The following is an 18,762-nucleotide window of genomic DNA, read 5'->3' as shown; positions in this document are numbered from 1 at the left end:
GCTCCAGGCTGAGGCCACAGCTCTGGAACAGAATATCCTAACACTGGAAAGAGACTACCAGTGGCATAAGGATACGGAGACCCTTAGGAGATTGCTAGATACCCAAAGACAATATAGAGAGCTGGTCACGAACGAGGCGCAAACCCAATCCCTTGCCACCCTTCACCGTCTAAACGACGTGGGGGATAAGTCGGGCAAACTCCTAGTGTGGCTCAGTCGGAAGGAGCAGGCGGCTCAATGGGTCAAGGCTATACGAAACACGGATGGGGTGCTCGTTACCTCTGAGGCAGCAATTGCCGACAACACATTCGCCTCACTACAAACTTTTCTATGCAGCTAGGGATCGGGGAACATGCGAGGAGGCGGGCCATTACATGGCACAGACGGATCTGCCCACATTGTCGCCCGAGGACCTTCGGGTCTTGGAGGCTGATATTACAGTGGACGACATAACAGAAGCTATAGCCAAACTGAGACCGGGGAAAATTCCGGGACCCAACGGTTTTCCGGCCGAATTTTTTAAGCGTACGGCAGACCTTTTGGGACGCCATCTTAAGGGGCTCTTCACCGGGGCCTACCAGGCAGGAAGGCTCCCCCAGAACTCTCCGTGGCCACGATTGTACCGATACACAAAGAGGGTAAACCGAAAGAGGACTGTACATCATACCGCCCCATTTCCCTCCTTAACACGGAGGTTAAACTTTTGGCGACCATACTGGCGCGACGCCTGAGGTCAGTCATCCCGAGCCTTATACACCCAGCCCAATCCGGTTTTTTACCGGACAGGGCCACGAAATTGAATCTTCGCCGTACCCACAATTGGCTTCAGGAGGTGCGGGGGCGGGGTGAGCCACATTGGTTTCTCTCCCTTGACGCCGAAAAGGCTTTTGATGCGGTCAATTGGCCATTTCTTCATGCTGTGCTCCACAAATTTGGATTTGGTCCTAGCTTCCGGAAGTGGATCCAACTCCTTTACACTGCGCCGAGTGCTAGAATACGGGTCAATGGAAAATTGTCCCGTGAATTCCCGATCCAGCGGGGGACCCGCCACGGCTGCCCACTGTCGCCCCTCCTCTTCACACTTACTATTGAGGTCCTGGCAGCCAGGATACGTCAGAATGTGGGCATCACCGGTTTTAAAAAGACAGATGAGGACCTCGTCCATGAGAAGTTATCACTCTATGCAGACGATGTCCTTCTGTATATCATGGAACCTGACTCTACGATTCCGGAGTTATTCCGTGAACTAGGGCAGTATGGGAGATGGGCAGGACACACCATTAACTGGCATAAATCGATTCTCTATGACCCAGGGGGTGGCGACAGGTGGGTCGAGCTACCTGACCAACTATTGACGACCACTGAGGGCTTTCAGTACCTCGGGATATATATCGCATTAGATAAGACGTTATCGTTCTGGAAAAATCTGGAACGGATTATTTTGAACTCGGTGGCAGATATGGACCGCTGGAGGCAGCTCCCACTCACGCTCCTAGGTCGAGCGGCGATGTATAAAATGATCATTTTACCTAAATTTCTCTATGCACTACAAAATGAATATTACCCACTGCCGGCCTCGGTACTTACCAAAATTCACTCTGATTTGAGAACCTTCCTGTGGTTGGGTAAGCAACCTAGGGTGGCGTTGACTACACTCCAAAGGCATCAATATAGTGGGGGGGATTTCCCTCCCTAATCTGGAGGTTTACTATTGGGCGGAACACATGACGCCGATCAATGACTGGTTACATGCCCCGGCGGACCACCCAACTTATGCCCTGGAAAGGCTGAAGTTGTCGCCCAGAAATCTATTGTACTATATATACGGTGGCTCCAGACGGGCGCCGCTACTGCCAGCCACTATTCTCTCGCTCAACGCGTGGACCAGGGCCACGAAACGCATGGGTTGGGAAAAGAAACCTACTCGGCAGACGCCGTTGTGGCATTGCTAATGGCTGACGGAACTTCACAAACTACGTGGCTTCCGGGGTTGGGATGACATCGGCATTTCCACAATAGGGGATGTGATCGCAAAGGGGGAGCTGAAATCCTTTCAAGCCCTTAGGATGGAGTTCGGGCTTCACCATTCCCAATTTTTCAAATATACTCAGCTACGACATGCTTGGCGTGCCCAGAAAGTCCCGCTAACTGATATCTCTGAATATGCGCCTTTGGAGGGACGGCTCCTTCAGGAGCGGATCCCGGGGAAGGCGGTCTCCCTCACCTACAAGACCCTAACCAACAATATGCTAGGGGACCTGGGTAAGCGCCGACACAAGTGGGAAGGAGAGCTTGGAGACATGGAGGACCTGGACTGGGAGATAGTGCTGATGCATCCCCGGGAAGTGGCAATTAAATCTAGACTACGCCTCATTCAATTCAACGTGCTCCATAGAACCTACTATGACAGACTGAGACTTCATAAGATGGGGAGGGTGGACGACGCACACTGCCTCAGGGGCTGCCAACAAGACGGGGATTTCTTTCACACTATATGGACATGCGACAAGATCCAGACATACTGGACGCACATCTTTACAGAATTAGGAGAGGTTTTGGGGACCCCACTCCACTGTGAACCCAGGCTAGCACTGCTGTGATGTGGATCTGCCACGCCCACTCCTTATCTTCTTAGTATTGGCACTAGTGGTGGCTAAAAGGGATATTGCAAAATATTGGGGGTCACCAGAACCACCGGGAGTGGAGAAGAGGCCTGGACCTGTACATGGCAGCCGAACGAGTGACGTATAAAGCAAGGGGGTGCCCGAAAAAATTTAGAAAGGTGTGGTCCACATGGCGGCAATACCATGGATTGGATGGGGGGGTTGTAGGGGTCCAGATCTCTGGAACCTGTGGTAAAAATGAAAAAAGCAGAAACCCTACATGGTCCTTTGATGCACATGATGGCTTTTGAGTTTGTACTTCCGGTACATTAAGGTTATTCGCCACCCGCCCTCCGGGGTGTGGGCCACACGGCAGTGTGAGAACTTATTGCCTCTATTGTGTAACGTAATGACGACCTGCTGGATTCTGATTGAATGCTGAATTTGCATGTGTTTCTGCAATAAAAATTATTTAAAAAAAAAAAAGTTGCGTCTTTCCAGCACCAATATTCATATTGTGCCACTGTTAATCTTTGCTATGATACAAAAATGGTTTTGCTAACTTTAATTCTCCTACTGTCCCGCATCATTCTAGGAAGAGATTTTCAAATACTATTACCTCTAATGTATCTACCCTTAAATCTACTCAAAAATCAAATGTCAGGAGACCAATCTAGCACCTGACAACTTTGTGCATCTCAGGAATATGAATATATATATATATTTATTTTTTTAACAGGGTTTCCTAAGCTTCAGTCACACTAGAGAAAACTAGGCCTATCAACAAATCAATCCATTGGACAAAGGACTTACAAGGATTCTATAGTGTGATCCACCCAGATATAATTCTGATGCCACTAGGCTAGCATCCTCAGCTGATTCTCCTGACTACATTAGACTTACTTTTTCCCATCCATAGTAAATGGGCTATTCACAGGAAGGCTGAAAATGCCCTGCAGCACTAACATTTAATTTAAAATGTACCCACTGCTGGGAGAAGGCCCCAACAATCCTACTCAGTTATCCTTAAAAGATTTACTAGAGCTCAAAGGGAATTCTATCCCAGATGGTCTACTAAGTTGTAATACCAATGGGTGACAGAGCCTCATCAAGAGCCTGGGACAATCTATATCACTGACTCCAATATTTCAAGCCAAGCTTTGATTTTTTCAGGCCCCAATTTCGAACCTGGCTTAGCTCCAGAACAAGTAAACCAATGTTCTTCTAGGCCCCCTTTTTGAAGTCAGGAGGCTGAATATACTCAAAGAACTCCCTGAATGTATCTCCAACAAAGGAGGACTACCTAACAATCTTCTGGAACATCACGGGCCTAAATAGTAAACTGGTTCAGGTGGACTTGGGGATTTTGTTTTTAAAATACATAATAGCGCAATTGTCATGTTCCAGGAAACTTGGGATTTGGAACCTTGCCATAGGCAAGGTTACAAAACACTCCATACCAGCTCGAAAGTCTGGTTGGCTGGCCTTCAGGAGGACTCGTTATATAGCTCAACGTTACCTTGGGCTGCTATGCTAAGCAACTTGCCAACAATTCCCCTGATTTGCTATGGGTAGAAATCTTCCCCCAATTTGGGAAGAAATCTTCCCCCAATTTAGGAAGAAACTATCTATATAACGTGTACAGCATAAGTATCCAGAAAAACCTTGCTGCTTTGCTCGCCACAGGAGTGGTTGGGAGCCAACGCCCACTTGGGGGAACATCACCTGCACAGTCCGGCCGCAGCGGAGACGAGAGGCGCAGGCGAGCGGGACTGCGAGGACCAGCAGTCCATTTGTCAACGCCAGCTGGTTCCTCTTCCCGCCGCGCCCCCTCCCAGTGCCACGCCCCCCTGCCTGGAAGTGTTCTTCACTCCTCGCGGCCCCCGCTTCGCGGGAGCCGCTCGAGTTGAGGAGTTTGTTCTGTCTTGCTGCTTTGCTCACCACAGGAGTGGTTGGGAGCCAACGCCCACTTGGGGGAACATCACCTGCACAGTCCGGCCGCAGCGGAGACGAGAGGCGCAGGCGAGCGGGACTGCGAGGACCAGCAGTCCATTTGTCAACGCCAGCTGGTTCCTCTTCCCGCCGCGCCCCCTCCCAGTGCCACGCCCCATTGTCATACTTAGGAGAACCTCCGCACGCGCACCGCGGGACGCGCGCGGGGCGGTCACCGGGGCGAAGACCGGGCAAAGAGCGGGCCGTTAGAGGCCGGAAGAGACCGGACCGGCCCACCCCTCTAACGTCCCCCGCTCTTGTCCTTTTTAACTTACCCCACAATGGCGACCAGATCTTTACGGAGTAAGTCTGCCCAACAAGGCTTAAGTACTCTGGAGAAATTTTTCCCAAAAGCGAGCTCTCAAATTAGCACTTGTCACTTATCTACAGACTCTCACCTCTTGATGGGCCCTGAAAGCGTGTTTCCGGACCATGGGGAAACCCTTTCAACAGATGCTAGTACACCGAATCCTCCGGACGCTACTCACATGTCACTACTGGACAGTATAGACCAGACTATTGAGTCGGTCCTCCAGCAACTAAGAACTCCCCTAACACAGAGGGATAGGAATTCCCCCCGCCCACTTGGGACTTCCGACCATTCCCCCTTGTCGGATAATATGGGAATAGATATGCTCGAAGCAGGTCAGGGCGTGCTGCCTCTAGAGCCTGCAGTCAGTGGGGGGGAACATCCTTCAAAAAGGAAAAGGTCCAGGGAAGCAAAGGGGGCAAAAAGGGCAAGAGTTGATGTAGCTGAATCAACCTATGAGGATAGCACAGACATTTCGCTTTCCCCTGACCTCATTGTAGCGGGGTCTAGGTCAGATCCCGGGGGCTCTTCAGCCCCGGTGTCACTACCATTGCCGCCGGGCCCATTTATTTTTGGTGGGGTAACTTCTAACAGTGCAGATACAATAATTAATTCCCTCACAGCCATCATTAAAAATCTGCTAACCCCTATTGCAGTTAGATTGGATGCCATAGAGAATCGACTCCAGTCCCTGGGAAACAGCCACACTGGGAAAAGTCCTGGGTCAGGTACAAACGTTCCTATAGCCTCCGGGGATTCACATGGGAAAAGACCACTGTCTTCTGCATCGCCCAAGGCCCCTAATAGGGTATCGCTAGGCACAATCGGTGCGTCTGCTTCTCAGGCGCGCCCTTTGTTACCTCTAGCGCCTGGGCCTCCTGTCCCGGCTCCCAGGAGATCCAAGCCGCCTCCTGTGCCGCAACCGCGAGGGGTAGCGAGTGCCACCAATGCCCCAACTGGTGGTATCGCTCCCCCGCCCGATAGGCGCAGGGTGGTTAACTTGCCTCCAGAAGCGGTCCTTTATACGGCAATTATGGTAGGAGTTCCTGAGCTATCCGGTGGTATAAGGGAGACCCAAGATTCCTTACGCAATAAGGTTATCAGTTGGCTTAGTATCAATAGGCCGCTGCCCCCGAACCTGAAAGGCGAGGTCTTGATGGTAAGGAGGATTTCATGGATTGGCCCCACCCCAAAGAATAGGACAGGGGACTGCATCATCCTAAGCTTCAAAAGCCCACACGTTGCAAACTACATCTGCAACTGGCTTGTAAGGCCTGACAAGTCCAATATTGAGTTAGTACCCCTTTCATATTTCTACCCTAGTGACAGTAACACGGTGACAGGGAGCAAGAAGGGGTGGACTAGAGTAGGCTTTGCTGTGGATGGCTCGCGATATAGACCTAGGCATTATTTACCACCTGCCCAGACCAATTTTATTCACCCTAACAGATTTTCCTGCTTGGATCAGGTCGATTGACCACAAGCCAGGGACATTTTTTCTGGTTCTGGGAAGAGGATGGATGAGGTGGTGCAAAGCCTAGCGGGTTCGGGTACAGCTCCTGTGACTGATCCTAAGCGGCTTGATAACGCCGAAGAGCGAATGCCCGATATGGCTGATATGGTTGATAGTTCAGGACAACTGGGACCCTCCCCTAATACCAGCCCTGTCCACATTCTGCAACCTGGGATGGCGGACTTGGTCGATCCTTCCGCCAGTGTGGTTTGTTGCAATTGCCCCCTAGATACTAATTCATCCTTGGCCGCCGTGCAACCACCTCCTGGAGCCCAAGGTAGCCTGCCACCGGACCAGGGGTTGAGAATTCTCTCATGGAATGTGGCAGGAATTGCAAACAAGGAGGGTTTACCGGAGTGGGACCAGCTAGTAGCTGGCAGTGATATCCTCCTCCTCCAAGAAACATGGGCGAGGGATACCCAGTCTAGGAGAGGGTTTGAAGTATTTGAAATCCCCGCAAAATGGAGTGGGAGGGGGAGGCCATCGGGTGGCTTGGCAATCTGGATCGCGAGTCACACTGGGTGCCAGGCGGAGCAGCTTCATAAGTCTTCGCAGGACATTCAGTGTGTTCGGCTCACGTGGCCTGACAAACCATCGTGGGCCATTGTTAACGTCTACTCGCGTCCAGTAGCCTCGTCAAATGAATCACCAACCATAAACGATCTGTCCTCCTTCTTGGGCCAACTTCCAGGAGACCTCAAGGTGGTGCTTGGAGGAGACTTCAATTGCCACTTTGAACCTCTGGAGGGGTTACTGGATGGTGCCCTTACGGCCGAGGATGACTACTGGGGGGTGCCACCCTCGTCTTCTCCCCACCCCAAAGCCTGGTCTCCCCTAGCACTCCAACTCATGTCCCTTACCTTGAATTGCGCATTGAGGGCCTGTAATGGTCGTACTCCTTCCGATACCCCCTCAATGTGCACTTTCAACAGAAGGGGCCATGAGTCGAGGCTAGATTACATCATGGTGGACATTACACTCTGGCCAAAAGTACTTGACTTTGGGGTGATAAATAGGGCAGATAGTGATCATAATGCCCTTTGTCTAAACATCCAGTGCCCTCGGCGGCTGTATCCCCAGTAGAGCGAGGGGAAGACGTGGGGGATTTGCGCCTCACGACAAATAGGCGCTGGGGTCAAGTGGGGGAAGCTGGTGAGCTCAGAAGAGGCCATCACCAAGCTTTATGAGCTGGCACTCCCAAGGTTTATGGAGGTGGATGTACTTCTGGTTGAGCCAAGGATCCCAGAATTCAATGAGAAACTGGGCAATATACACCAGGACCTAGTGAGGGATCTGGCTGAGGTTTTCTACCCGGTGGTGCCAACTCGAAAGAAAAAGACCCATGTTCCCACCTGGTATACCTCCTCCTGTAGGGCAGCAAAATCTGAGCTCATTGCTGCAATAAAAGAGGGGTCCAATAAGGCTAAGGTATGTGACCTCAGGAAACACTATAAGTCAGTGATGGCGACTGCTAGGGCCGAGTGGGACTGGATCCACTGGCAGGATCTCCATGATGCCCTAAAAGCCAGGGATTCCCGGAAATTTTGGGCCCTTGTAAATAATGGGACAGGGGAGCTCATTAATGCAATCGAACCTAATATTGCCCCCGCGGTTTGGGAGGCCTACTTTGGGGTACTTTATCAGGACACTGACTCCTGTCCTGACATAGTTCTGCAGGTGCCGCTGGGCTCCCAGGTTTCTGGTATGGGATTATCCTTGGGGGAAGTGGAAGTTGCCCTGGAGCATTTACCATTGGGGAAGGCGCCAGGCCTGGATAGGTTACCCGGGGATCTCTTCAGGCATCACCCGGACATCTGGGGTCCATACCTTCTTATTCTTTTTAATGCCATCTTAGGAGGTATGGCGATCCCCGGGTCATGGCTGGGGGCAGAGATTGTACCAATTCACAAGAAGGGATCTACTCTGCTCCCCGCCAATTACAGGCCTATTAGCCTAATTGACGTCCCCCAAAAGCTTTTTGCGCGCCTCATTCTAAACCATCTCACAGACTGGGTCGAGGACAATGCCATCATGAGCCCCCTTCAGGCTGGCTTCAGGAAGAACACGTCGACCATGGACCAAATTTTCCGCCTCCTTCTCCTATATTGGAAGACGGTCACGCTAGAGGGCGGACGGTTGTACATGGTCTTCGTGGACCTGAGGTCAGCCTTTGACCTCGTCCCCAGAGGCAAGCTATGGGAGGTTCTGAATAAGCTAGGAGTACCCACCCACCTTCTTAGAATCATCATCAGGTTGCATGAGAACAACTTTGCACAAGTAAGGTGTGGGAGGGATGGTAAGCTCTCGGGCAAATTCCCGGTCCGTCGAGGCGTCAGACAGGGCTGTGTCTTGGCCCCGACCCTGTTCTGTCTGTACATCAACAGCGTCATTCAACATCTTGACGCTGTTAAAGACAATGACGCCCCGATTCTGGCAGGCAGGAGGGTCCCGGCAATAATGTTTGCCGACGATACCCTCCTGCTTTCCAAATCCCCTATGGGGATCCAGAGGATTGTGGACGGTTTTGGCACTTTCTGTCGTCAGCATGGGTTGGAGGTGAACACGGGAAAAACCAAGTTCATGATCTTCAACCCCCCCACCAAGACCAGACCCAACCCTACACTGGGGGATACCACTCTTGAGAGGGTCTCGACCTTTATATATCTGGGGGTATCACTGCAAGAAAATTTATCATGGGATTCACAGGTAGTGAGATCTAAGCTGAAACTCTCCCAGCTATCGGGCGCACTCCTGAAGGTGGCCAACAAGTCCACCTTTAAGCCTGTAAGCCCGGCCCTGGAAACTTACAGGTCCCAAGCGAAGGCAGCAGCCTCTTATGGCAGTGAGTTGTGGGGACATAAAGCAGGCAAGGTCATGGCAGGGGTGGAAAATTGTTTTCTCAGGCGTTTACTTGCTCTCCCGCAAGGTACGCCACTCCTCCCCTTAAGACTCGACCTGGGCCTTCCCTCTATTGCCGAGGATCTTCTGTCGAAGCCTGTGAAGTTCTGGCATCGGATTTGGACCACCGAGGAACTGCATCACTATAGACAGGACCTTATTCACGTCATGAGGCTGAATACCAACAGCAAAATTCCCTGGCTGGCATTTATCAAGTCGGAACTGTTTAGCTTGAATTTGCAAGACTTATGGGATGACCCAGCTCAGGGCTGCCAAAGGATCTCGCGAAAAACCCTTGCCCAGTTGTATAAGAATAAATACCTTGCTGCCATGGCTAATGCTCATGCTAGTGGCACCCTCACGGGACGTTTTTTAGAATCCAAAAATTCTTATGTATTTGAACCTTTTATGGATTTTATTTTTCCTCTTTTGGCGAGGAAATTGTTCCTGCAATGGAGGTTTGGTACACTCCCTACCAAAGTTTTTACCTACAAATGGTCTGCAGGGGGTGACAAACTCTGTCCATGCTGTAAAGCCCACGATGAAGATGATCTGCACATAATGTTTTGTTGTCATGCTTACCGGACCCCGAGGAGGCGCTGGATAGCACCCCTGTGCCGGAATTTGGGCTTTAGGAAGCATCCACAGGCTTACAGGGTTATGAAGACCAATACTCTGGGCCATATTGTGTTTGCGGTTTCAAAATTTTTAATGGCAGCATGGATAATAAGGAAGAAAATGTCCCCCTGACCTACATTATTTTGCATCTTGTACCTTATGCAGGCCTAGCAGGACCCCTTTTACTGTATATACTGTGTTTTAAATTTATGTATTGCTTTTTATTGCATCTTTTATGGCCCATGTGGCCGAAATAAAGAATTTTTGGAATTGGAATTGGAGAAAAACCTAGAGTCTTCTACTATATCGTTACTAAGATCAAATCAAAGGGTTAGTCAGTGATGCAGCCGATTTTGTTAGCGGCGATTGCAACACACCTTAGAACGCTGTTCTTCTGGACATTGCAAGCGCAGAAGATCAAATTTGGGGTATTCCCCAAATCCTAGGACAACCTATACTGTCTTACGCCAGGCAGCTTTGACACTGATAAACCTATGTTTAAGCTGCCAACTGAGAGCTTGGAATGGTCAACGCAATTGGATTCAACCAGACACCCAACCTTTAAAAGGAACTCCTATCGCACCAACATGGACATCATATTCATGGACCTGCCTTGTTGGTCTACTCTCACTGATGTAGAATTTTTCCCCCAACTTGAAAGCAATCACATGCCCAGCTCCTTTCCCTCCGGGGCAATTCTGAGTAGATGGCCAAACCATTTTTCCTGACTGGTGGCAGTTTTTCTGTTACTTACAATCAGAGGAATGTAAGATAGGGAGGTTACAGCTACTAACGAAGTTTCCCTTGCCCAGATATATTTACATTCGATTTTGCGGATTCAGGCATCTACTCCAAGGCTATCATGAACCTCCATGGCAAGTGCTTTTTAGTGCAAAAATGTTTTTTTTTCACTAAGCCATTTCTCGAAGAGAGTTTGACCTCCGGATGATGGTTATTCTTGGTATAACAAGTCTTGCAGGAAGGTGAAACAAATATAACTTGAAAGAGGCACTCATTCTTTAATTCAGTCTGCCAGTCAGAGTATGAAACAGCCCAAAGCCAGACAACAGTAGCCTGGGATACCTCCGTATGGGACGATATCTTGAACACCGCTTGTACAGGGAACCAAACTGCGTTCTGCCACTTGATTAGTCATGGTTCAAACACATCCCTAATGAGGCAGGGGCATCTTATTCTCCCTCAGGACTGGGTTAATCATTTTCAAGCCCTCTATAGTGAGGGTTCTGGAGAATCCCACCCTGTTCCCTCTATTGCCTGTTAAGACTCAGGCAGTAATATCACCACAACAGTCCTTTCGCATAGGCTTGAAAATGGCGATGACTTGGATCCTTTTATTTTTTTACTCCGGCTCAAACCTTTCGAGCAATTTACTAGCAGAAAGCAGGTAAGGTCCAGGGCCCTAACAAAATCCCTGGGGATCTTTCTAGGTCTGAACCTGTTTGGACCCCCTACCTAAGTCTTGTAGCTAACACTATCATGGCTGGTGCCCACATTCCTGTTTCTGGGAAAGTAGTAGAGCTAATACCTATTGACAACAAGCATTTGCAATGCAATAGGCCTCGCATTAGGAAAGTTTGAGCTATTGGTATCGTAAATGACAAATTTTTCTTTTATGTTTTGTTTTTGAAAATAGCGAAATTAATAGCTTTGTCATTTACAATGCCAATAACTTAAACTTTTGTAAATAACTTTTGTGAAGATTATGTTCAGTGTATTTTATTGTGACGAAAATCCAAGAACAGAAGTGAAATATTAACATCTTTTTGTTACATTTGTAATAAAGCTTGAAACATTGAGAGAACATATTTGTACCGGTTGCTGAATGGTTGCACAGATTGATACTGTGGTGGTGCGGAGTGATGTTGTGATGGTGAACGAGTGATGCTGTGGTAGCGCATAGTGATGTTGTGGTGCCCTGAGTGATGCTGTGGTGGTGCTGAGAGATGCTTTATGCTATGTTTTGCTATCCTAGGTTTTGTTTTGCTATGCTATGTTTTGCTATGCTATGTTTTGCTATGCTATGTTTTGCTATGCTATGTTTTGCTATGCTATGTTGTTATGCTATGCTTTCCTATGTTTTGCTATCCTATGTTTTGCTATCCTATGTTTTGCTATCCTATGTTTTGCTATCCTATGTTTTGCTATCCTATGTTTTGCTATCCTATGTTTTGCTATCCTATGTTTTGCTATCCTATGTTTTGCTAGGCTATGTTTTGCTATGCTATGTTTTGCTATGATATGCTGTTTTGTTTTGATATGCTATGTTTTGTTTTGATATGCTATGTTATATGCTATGTTTTGTTATGATATGCTATGTTTTGTATGATATGCTATGTTTTGTATGATATGCTATGTTTTGTAATGATATGCTATGTTTTGTAATGATATGCTATGTTTTGTAATGATATGCTATGCTTAGCTATGCTGTGTTATGATAAACTATGTTTTGTTATGATATGCTGTTTTGTTATGATATGCTGTTTTGTTATGATATGCTGTTTTGTTATGATATGCTGTTTTGTTATGATATGCTGTTTTGTTATGATATGCTGTTTTGTTATGATATGCTGTTTTGTTATGATATGCTGTTTTGTTATGATATGCTGTTTTGTTATGATATGCTGTTTTGTTATGATATGCTGTTTTGTTATGATATGCTGTTTTGTTACGATATGCTAGGTTTTGTTACGATATGCTAGGTTTTGTTACGATATGCTAGGTTTTGTTACGATATGCTATGTTTTGTTACGATATGCTAGGTTTTGTTACGATATGCTATGTTTTGTTACGATATGCTATGTTTTGTTACGATATGCTATGTTTTGTTACGATATGCTATGTTTTGTTACGATATGCTGTTTTGTTACGATATGCTGTTTTGTTACGATATGCTATGTTTTGTTACGATATGCTATGTTTTGTTACGATATGCTATGTTTTGTTACGATATGCTATGTTTTGTTACGATATGCTATGTTTTGTTACGATATGCTATGTTTTGTTGTGTTTTATTATGCTATGCTTTGTTTTGCTATGCTATGTGCTGCTAGGCTATGTTATGCTATGTTGCGTTTGGTATGCTATGCTATGTTTTTCTATGCTATTATATGTTTTGTTTTGCTATGCTATGCTATGCTATTTTGTGTTTTGTTAACCCCTTGGCAATCGGCGGTAATTCCGCCATGCTCATGACGGAACCACTCCGTCACGAGCCGCAGTGGCGCTGTGCTTGTGACGGAATGGTTCACTTGTTCTAGGGGGGTGTTAAAACCCCTCTTTATAACTAGCTAATACCGTGCTGGTGCCCAAAATTGCTAGAAACCCTATTAAATAGATTCAAGTTGTTTTGATCTGAGCAAGGGTTAGCCATAAATGCTTCTAAAACCAAGTTAATGGCAATGCATCCTCATAGGTATTTTAGAGGGATTATAATGTTAGACAATGTGGTCCTTGAGTGTCTCGGACTTTAACTATCTGAGCATTCGCCTATCTAGCAGAAATTCTTGGGCAAGCTAGATCTCAAAGAATACAATCCTGTTAAAGCATAGGGAAACCGCTACATTCAAATATACACCCCATATCTCCTCCCCTTCTTGAAATATGGTGAGCTCAAGCAGTGGCTGTTGCAACTTACGGAGCGAAACTATCGGGCCACTCTACTACTGATCCCTTAGTCGCAAAAAATAAATTCCTGAGAGCAGCCTTAAAAATTCCTTAAAACACTTCATTTTAAATAAGATTTGGACATTCAACCTATCACTTCTAAGGTTAGATTGAAACCAGTTTTAGATTGGGTAAGGATTTTAAGTACACCAGGGTTACTTAAATACAGGAATGGCCTGAGAGATATCCTCCAGAAGCAAACAAGACTCCCATGGCTCAAGTATGTGCAAGAGACCATAGCTACCTTGGGCCAGAGAGATCTCTGGAGCAATTTAGCTTCCATTTCATGAAGCTCTTCTAGAATGGTTTAGTCTAGTTTTTGGGAGTGTGAAGGAGCACTGATACATTCTCTAAACTTCCCCTTAAAGATAGATTACTGGAGATGAAACCAGTGCCAGAATTTTAGCCCTTTATGGACTCTATTGAGCCACTATAACCAAGGCTCGCTTCATCAGATTCAGACTGGGTGTCCTGCAGATTGCCAGTTTCTCTGCCAAGTGAAACAGCCCGGATGATGGAAGTAGAATCTGCCAAGTCTGTCAGTGCAGAGGAAACAGAAGAGCACCTTTTATTCTTCTGCCCAAATTCATCTGCCAGAGTAGGCACTGAATAGTGCCCCATGCAGGAACATAAAGGTTCAACAGTAGACAGTTGCACTGAGAATTTGCAGAACTGATACTTCTCTGATAATATTCTCTATTGCAAAATTCCTTGAAGTGTCTGGCCTACTAGATCCAAGCTTCTAGTTTACCTAAAATGCCACTGATCATTCAAAAGGATTTTAGTTCGTAGTCTGCATGTTTTACCAACCTGGTCCAATTATTTTTATAATTCGCTTGTTAAGGTCGTTAAACAAATGCATCTTAAGCACTTAAGGGTGAGTACTATTTATGATTTTTTTATTTTCTTGTACTGTTGTACCGATATTTACTTCTGAAACACCCTTTGTAAATACACAGTATTGTAAATATGTATGATTGTTTGCATTTTAAAGTCTGACCGAAATAAAGTGATTTATGAATACAGTTAAGGAAACCAAAAAGCCAAACATTCAAAGAACAAGAATCCAGTTACAAAATGCATTCATCCCACGTTTTAGGTGCTGAAAGGAGTTGATATCTAAGAATTGGGATATGGTCACCACTACCCAGCGGCAGAGGAAACATCTAGCCAATCTAATTCCAGGGGCCATTTCAAGACACATCTGGTCTATGTGCTTTACAATGAGAATTGAAAATAGTGGCCCATTTAAAGCTAGAGAGTCAAAGGTCTTCTTTTAATTTAAGTGTGTGTGTGTGGGGGGGGGGGCAGAGGGAGATTCACAGTTACAGATCAACAAATATTCTCCTGAGTTTCGCCCACCTCTAATAATGACATGCTCATTCATTTGGGGCCCTCAGTCTCCTTCATTAACCAGGGAAGGTCAGGAGAAAGGATAATGTAACTTACCAAGTAAGCATCTGTTCTTGGCATGAAGAGCTGTAGATTCACATGCTTAGCATACTCCTGCCATCTAGAGTTGGGTCTGGATGTTTGCAAGTTGTTTTTCTTCAAAATAGTCTTTGCAGTCACGAGGTAAGGTGACTTCTCCTTTCGGTGATAGTGCGCATCGGGATCGACTCAATTGTTGGATCGTTTTCCCGCAGAGGGTGAGAATGGAGTTAGCAAGTGTAGAATAGAGATGTCCATGCGTATGTATGTAAAGTAAAAACTGCAACAACTACAGGTACCCAGGGATGCGGGTGGGCGCATATCAATCTATAGCTCTTCATGCCAAGAACAGATCCTTACTGGGTAAATAATATTATCCGTTCAAGGCATGTGAGCTGTTGATCACATGCTTTGCATTAACTATACAGCAGTATACTCCCAAAGTAGTGGCTGACCTGTAGCTTTTCAGTTATATAGTAGCCCCTATCTTGCGAGTGGAATGCGTTCAGGGGGTATTATCAACGTTCTTTTCGCTTTCACAGAACATGTCTGGATACATTTCATGATCCATTTTGCAGTGCCTGATTTAGATATGGAATTGCCTTGGTGTGGTGGCGAAAAAGCAACAAAAAGCTGCTCTGTTTTGCGAAATTCTTTTCTTCTTTCACATACTACTAGTAGAGTTCTTCTAACATCAAGTGTGTGCAGAGCTCGTTCTGCTACAGAATCAGGTTGAGGAAAGAACACAGGTAACAAATGATTGATACGAAAAGTAGAAACTACATCAGGAAGAAATTTAGGATTGGTTCGAAGAACATCTGTCTTTGTGAAGCTGAAAGAAAGGCTCTTGTATAGTTGATGCCTGGAGTTCACCAACTTTCCTTAGTTAAGTGATTGTGATGAGAAAAGCAACCCTCCATGAGAATAATTGTAATTGACACTGTGCATTGGTTCAAACCGGTGTAGGTGGGCCTTTTGGTGGTAAAACCCCTTTTAATCCTTCCATAAAGGATTTAATCACTGGTACTCTGAATAGAGATAAGTGGTGTCTGTTTTGTAAGTATTAAGTATGCAGCTACTGCTGCTATATTTAAGCGAATGGATGTGTAGACTAGTCCACATTTCTGTAAATGTAACAGATGTGTTGTACAGAAGCATCAAGAGGATTGATATTGTTGTTACAATAGATAACAGTTTCCATTTTGCTGCATAACATGCCCTAGTAGTAGGCTTTCTAGCATCTTTAAGGATATTCATACAGTCTGGTGTTCATCGTAAATAACAACTGACTTCAGGAGCCAGATCGCCAGGTTGAGTTCTTTGGGATTTGGATGCCGGATTTCTCCATGGCTCTGAGTGAGGCAGCTTATGGTGAGATGCAGCTTTTGGTGTGGAACAACTGACAGCTACAGCAAGGTGGGAGCTATGAGAATCAGTCTTTAGGATGTTTGCCTGAGCTTCCGAACTACCAACGGAATGAGTGGGAAAGGTGGAAAGCATAGGCAAATATCCATGACCAGTTCATCCACAGGAAAACGGGTGTGGGAACCTGGAGGCAAAGCTTGGGCATTTAGCGTGGTGCTGTGGCGAACAAGTCTATGTGAGGACAACCCCATTGAAAGTGTTGGGGGGAAGGAGGGAGGGAGGGAGGGGGGGGGGGGGGGGGGGGGGACTTGGGGATGAAGTTCCCACTCATGGATTTGCTGCCTCTGTCTTCTGAGTGTCTGGAATCGGATTGTTTACTCCTGGAAGATCCTCTGCCAGGAGATAAATCTTGTGGTGCATAGCCCATTTCCAAATGGCTTGTGCTAGGCGCGACACTTGGAGTGCTTTTCCCCTCCTGAGTCTGTATATAATACATAGCTGTCATGTTGTCCATGCGGACCAGAACAGCTTTGATGTGAATTTGAAAAGCTCTGCGCTCTATAAACACTGCTAGTAGTTCTAGGCGATTTATATGGATACTTTTGTACTTTAGACTTCACAACCCTTGGATTGTGTGATTGTGTAGGTGAGCACCCCAACCAGTGAGCGATGCTCCTGCTGTTTGCACTGTCTGGAACAGGGTCGATGAAGGGCCGCACTTTGGATACATTTTGTGGGTTTCACCACTGCAGAGAGCACTGGGTGCGGCCATCTACCAACACTAGATCGGTCAACTGACCCTTCGACTTGTTCCACGGACATGTTAAGCATTGTTGAAGAGAACACATGTAAATTGCATGGGGAGTAATCACGATGCAAGACTCCATCATTCCTAGCAGTTGCATGAAGACTCTTGCTTGTAATGGTTGGTTGGCCTGAAACGGAGTGAGAAGGGACTGAATACTGAGAATTCTGGCAGCATTGGGAAATGCTAGAGCTCTGAGTGTCTATGATGGCTCCCAGATAGGTATGTGTGTTGGAAGGCTGTAGATAAGACTTCAATGCATTCACTGTAAACCCTAGTTGGTGTAGTAAGTGAACTGTGGCTTGAGTGTGTTAGGAGACACTTTTGTTAAGTGCTGGCTTTAATGAGCCAGTCGTCCAGGTATGGGAAGACATGGATGTGCTGTCTTGTCAGATGAGCTGCGACTACTACCAGGCATTTGGTAAATACCCTGGGAGCAGTGGTGGCTCCAAACGGTAGTACTTTGAATTGGTAATGATGACCTCCTGTCATAAATTTGAGCTATTTGCGATAAGCGGGATGAATTGGAATGTGGATAGATGCGTCCTTTAAGTCTAGAGTAGACAAAGTCACCCAGCTGTAGAAGCGGGAGCACTTGTTGAAATGTCACCATGTGGAAATATTCTGACAGTATGTAGTAGTTTAGTTCTCGGAGGTCCACAATAGGTCTCAAGGAGCCGTCCTTTTTGGGGATTAGAAAATACATGGGAGTACACGCCTGACCCTTGATATTGTAATGGTATAGGCTCTACGGCTCCTTTTAGCAAGAGAGACTGTACTTCATGTTTGAGCAGGTGTAAATGTTCTGGTGACATTTTGTGAGAACGAGGTAGAATGTTTGGAGGATTGGTGGTAAGCTCTAGGGAATAACCATGTTGGATTATTCCTAACACCTATTTGTATGTAGTTATGGATTGCCAAATGGGGAAAAACTTTAAAAGACATCCCCCAACAGGTGTTCAAATGATCAGGGGAAAGGGTAGGCAAGTCACTGCTTGTTAGGGGAAGTGTAATTATGTGGTGTGGAACCCTTGCCCTTACCTTTGCCGTTGTTACCTCTGAATCCTCTAAAGAAGCCTCTTGGGGAGGAAGATTGATGGTTGCCTTTGTACGAGGCAGCAGTACTGTCTGAGGATGTGGTCTTGGACCCCCATGGTAGGAGCAACGAAAGGAGCCATGATTAGAGGCAGACTGTAGCATTACCATTGATTTAGCTACCTTAGTGTCTCTTCATTTTCTCCAACGCCTGATCTTCTACGGGCCCGAAGAGATACTTTTTATCAAATGGCGTATTTAAAATGGGTTGTTGGACTTCAGGTTTAAAACCAGAAATACTTAACCATGCGTGCCTCCTAAGTGACATACTAGTGTTAATTTATCTAGCTGCGGTATCAGCAGCATCTAAAGCACACCTATTAGAGAAATTGGAGATGGGCTTTCCTTCTTGAGCTTTAGCCTTGTGCTCATCTGGGAGATATTGGAGCAATTGCCCCGTTTTGTCCCAGTGTTCTCTATCATACCTGGCTAACAGAGCCTGGGTGTT

At 46.4% G+C, this 18,762-nt stretch overlaps 1 protein-coding gene across 2 annotated transcripts in view; it reads right to left on the bottom strand.

Annotated features, from left to right (window-relative positions):
• Positions 1 to 18,762, bottom strand: part of WDR43 (WD repeat domain 43) — a 481,702-nt gene that overhangs the window by 171,449 nt on the left and 291,491 nt on the right. The window lies entirely within an intron of this gene.

This window comes from Lissotriton helveticus, chromosome 6 (assembly GCF_964261635.1).
Source record: "Lissotriton helveticus chromosome 6, aLisHel1.1, whole genome shotgun sequence".
Lineage (NCBI taxonomy): Eukaryota > Metazoa > Chordata > Amphibia > Caudata > Salamandridae > Lissotriton > Lissotriton helveticus.
Note: the sequence above shows the minus strand (reverse complement) of the source record. Positions and strands in the feature narration are given on the sequence as shown.